The 5,000-nt window shown below is 25.2% G+C and overlaps 1 long non-coding RNA gene across 1 annotated transcript in view; it reads left to right on the top strand.

Annotated features, from left to right (window-relative positions):
- The window catches only part of LOC137651885 (uncharacterized), a 924,497-nt gene that overhangs the window by 759,597 nt on the left and 159,900 nt on the right, over positions 1 to 5,000 (top strand). The window contains exon 4 of the long non-coding RNA XR_011046117.1: positions 3,640 to 3,755. This is a non-coding gene — a long non-coding RNA (uncharacterized lncRNA). The remainder of the gene's footprint in view (positions 1 to 3,639; positions 3,756 to 5,000) is intronic.

Raw genomic sequence — 5,000 nt, 5'->3', positions numbered from 1 at the left:
TTTGATAATGAAAAATACATTTTAATTTCCCTCAACATTTTACTTTCTATCAGGATGCTGTTATATGTAATATTTTCGTGCATTTTTTTTTTCAATTGAAATGAAAAGAAGAAACGAAGGGTAAATTCTAGATTTAGGCACCATTTCATACTCTTAATTAATTTGATAATGAAAAATATATTGTATTTAATCATCAACATATTTCCTTATGGAAATAACCATGTTTTTGTCGTGCTACAAGTGTTTTAATTTCAATGCTATGTTGCTAGCGTCATGTATAAATTCTCGTCTGGTTATTAAAATAGAACAGCACAGAACAGAAACATTTCATTTCATATTATATAGCTTGAAAATGACATTTTGCCAAAGAATATAATTTTCATCCGATTTTTAACCAAAGGCAAAAATATAATCTTGACTGACAGCTTCAGCCATAACTGTCCTAAACATAATGCGAATATTCTTGCAATGTCTTTATTATTATTAGCTCTCTCTCTCTCTCTCTCTCTCTCTCTCTCTCTCTCTCTCTCTCCTCTCTCTCCTCTCTCTCTCTCTCTCCCTAACATAATGCAGATATTCCCGCAACATGTCTATTATTATTATTTCTCTCTCTCTCTCTCTCTCTCTCTCTCTCTCTCTCTCTCTCTCTCTCTCTCTCTCTCTCTCTCTCTCTCTCAATACAAATATTCTTGCAATATGTCGTTATTAGTATTAGCTCTCTCTCTCTCTCTCTCTCTCTCTCTCTCTCTCTCTCTCTCTCTCTCTCTCTCTCTCTCTCTCTCATAATGCAAATATTCTTGCATCATGTCTTGATTTTCTCTCTCTCTCTCACTCTCTCTCTCTCTCTCTCTCTCTCTCTCTCTCTCTCTCTCTCTCCCTAACATAATGTTAATATTCTTGCAATATGTCTATTATTATTAGTTCTCCCCCCTCTCTCCCTCTTTCTCTCTCTCTCCCTAACATAATGCAGATATTCCTGCAATATGTCTATTATTATTATCATCTCTCTCTCTCTCTCTCTCTCTCTCTCTCTCTCTCTCTCTCTGTTAATTCAGAGAAACGCAAATTATCATTGTCATGAACAGCATCCAAGGAAGCCTTTGTTACTACAAAGACCTGCCTTCAACAGCAGCCGAGTCTAGTCTTTGTGACCTAAGAGAAACAGTTTCCCCACAATCAAGGGGGAAATTTTGCCCAAGAAAATATTATTCGTGGATAAAGGGAATAAAATTTCTGATGGGAAGACCACAGACCATAGAAGAATTATTGTTTACTTCTTTCATTGTACATCAGTCGTTGTTTGTCTGTTGTTATAGGGTATACCGGGAAAACTATGGCTTTATATTTTATTGATAACTCTCTCTCTATTTCTCTCTAACTCTCTGTTTCTTATGTATATATATATATGTATATATATATATAAATTATATATATATATATATATATATATATATGTATATATATATTTATTTATATATATATATAATTTATATATATATATATATAAATTATATATATATATATATATTTGTATATATATATATATATATATATATATATATATATATATATATATATATATTATTTATTTATATATATATATATATATATATATAATTTATATATATATATATATATATATATATATATATATATATTTATATATATATATATATATATATATATATATATATATATATTTATAATATTTATATATATATGTATATTTATTATATGTATATGTATAAATATGTATATATATGTGTGTGTATATATGTGTATATATATATATATATATATATATATATATATATATATACATACATGTGTATATATACATACATGTGTATATATGTGTATATATATATATATATATATATATATATATATATATATATATATAAATATATATATATATATATAAAATGGAAATCATAACTGAAACAATATGAATACAAGAGCTACAGATAATCTAGTTACCCTTTTACCCTCATGGGAGGCTGGTAGTGAAAGCAGAATCTTCTATTCAAAAGCAAAGCGTTTATTCTTTACTGTGATAGAATTAATTACTACGAGTGGAGTTATAAGGTCCCTAATCCCTTATGGTGTAATACTAGGCAAGCAGTTAATTCTAATAGCCAGGCCTTCTCCATCATGAGGCTCAATACAACACAGTATTCTAGAAGTTTTATTCCAGCTGTTACCAAATTGTGGAATGATCTTCCTAATCGGGTAGTTGAATCAGTAGAACTTCAAAAGTTTAAAGTTGGAGCAAATGTTTTTATGTTGACCAGGCTGACATGAGTCTTTTTATAGTTTATATATGACATACCTGTTTTTGACGTTGTTAATAGTTTATATAGGACATATCTGTTTTGACGTAATTACTGTTTTCAGAATGATTTATCGTTAATTTATTCTCTTCATTTCTTTATTTCCTTATTTCCTTTCCTCACTGGGCTCTTTTTCCCTATTGGATCCTTTGTGCTTATAGCATCTTGCTTTTCCAACTAGGGTTGTAGCTTCGCTAGTAATAATAATAATAATAATAATAATGATAATGATACTAATAATGCATCCGGTTTTCAAGAATCGAGATATTCTTCAAGTTAATTGGGGGTTCCAAATAAGGAAGCCTGAAGCAATTTGGTTTTATAGCAGTGTTGGTTTTGATGTATATTATACATTTTATTTAGAATAGTACAATTTGAGTCATCGTATTTTATATATTACGATTATTCAGTTTATCTTTGTTAAGAATGCATAAGTCTGATATAAGTATTTCTATAGTTATTTATGAATTATTTGTTTGAATGTTGTTAATGTTTTGTAAAATATTTTATTTTAGTTTTTCATTAGTTCTATTATCGTTTATTCATTTCTTTGTTTCCTTTCCTCACTGGGCTACTTTTCCCTGTTGGAGTCCTTGGGCTTATAAGATATTGCTTTTCAAACTAGGGTTGTAGCTTGGCTAATAATAATAATAATAATAATAATAATAATAATAATAATAATAATAATAATAATAATAATAAATAATTAAATAATAAATAATAAATAGTAAATGATTAATGAATAATAATTAATAATAAATTATTAATGATTAATAATTGTTATTTAATAATTAATAATTAATAAATAATAGTAATTAATAATTAATAATAATTAATGATAAATAATAAATATTTGATAATTGATAATTGATAGATAATTAATAATTAGTAATTAATCATTAGTCATTAATAATAATAATAATAATAATAATAATAATAATAATAATAATAATAATAATAATAATAATAATTAAATCAATAATAATAACACTAATGTGGAATTATAAACAATTATTTTACGTTTCGTAGGATTTTTTTTTATTTTTAAATGTGTTACTGTAATAAACAGTGGGAAATTGGAACGAAAAATGTTGAAAAATCTGACCCAAATCCCTCTTTTATTTCCTCTGGTTCAGTACTACTATTTAAGTAGGTTTTCAATCGTTGGAAAAAAAAAAGTTATGACCTTTTATATGTTTTTAATGATGATGGATTAGAATCTAAATTGGTTTTCCGGTAAAAGATTTCAGCGAAATGATAATGGTTCTAGATGGATGTAGATATATTTATTTGCTTTCCTTTCCAGGTATTACAGAGGATGCAGCTTTTCCAGTAAGGCCATCTTAATATCCTAAGAGACCTGAGACCTGTCAGTCAAGGGAATGTATTCAGCATTGCTCGCAAATTTCACGAAGAATAGAGGTAAGTTATTTGTTATTTTGTGTAATTTCATTTACTTGTTTTTAAGAGGAGCCATATGATAGGGAATTATATGTTTACGTTTCATCATCAAAAAAAAAAAAAAAAAAAATCTGTGATTAGATAGAACATATTGTAAAAGAGATATTTAATGTCAGATAAATAGAATATATTGAAAATATTAGGAGTGTTAATGGCATTTGCAAGACTAAGGGTCCTGAGGTAGTCTTAATAGAAAAAATATAAAATGTGTAATAAATTTTTTCTTATATAAATTTTGTTTTCTCTGTATATACAGTAGAGTAAAGTTGCTGATCGTTTACTTATTTTTTCTCGTATTTGTATTGTGCCGTCGAATAAAGTCTCAAATCTTTATGGATATATATATATATATATATATATATATATATATATATATATATATATATATATATATATATATATATATATGTATATACACACACACACACACATATATATATATATATATATATATATATATATATATATATATATATATATATATATATATCATATACATATACCTGAATATATCTATATATATACATATATATATATATGTATGTATATATGTACTGTATATATATATATATATATATATATATATATATATATATATATATATATATATGTGTGTGTGTGTGTACATATATATATATATATATATATATATATTATATATATTATATATATTATATGTATATTATATATATATATAAATATATATATATATATATATATATATATATATATATATATATATATATATATATATATATTTATATATATATATATATATATATCTTATTGAAAGATGGGTTTTTACTTCTTGTCTAAATTAACATTAGAAAAATGTCCTTAATTTTAATGGGTGTGTAGTTTTACAAGGGGAAGACTTGAAATAGAAAAAAAAGAGCGGGTAGTTGGCAAATGAAAGAAAAAAAAAACGTTTTTTGTGTAAATTTTATGAGGAAAGTTAGGGAGATAAAGAAATTGTTCAAGTGGCCATTAAATAGGAAGATTAGAATTAATGAGCAATTTATTATTGTAGTAATCTTTTCAAATGGAAATATGTTAACAGTTACTTCTGTGTTATGTTAATTAAATTAGTACTTTGGAGGGTTGGTAGATGAAGGCGAAATAATGGGAAGGGTTTATGTAAATTTTAGAATGGAAGTGACTATCGAAGATATAAGGAGAGAGAGAGAGAGAGAGAGAGAGAGAGAG

The sequence above is a fragment of the Palaemon carinicauda genome, chromosome 13 (assembly GCF_036898095.1).
Source record: "Palaemon carinicauda isolate YSFRI2023 chromosome 13, ASM3689809v2, whole genome shotgun sequence".
Classification (NCBI taxonomy): domain Eukaryota; kingdom Metazoa; phylum Arthropoda; class Malacostraca; order Decapoda; family Palaemonidae; genus Palaemon; species Palaemon carinicauda.
The sequence above is the reverse complement of the archived record's forward strand: the minus strand, read 5'-3'. Positions and strand labels throughout refer to the sequence as shown.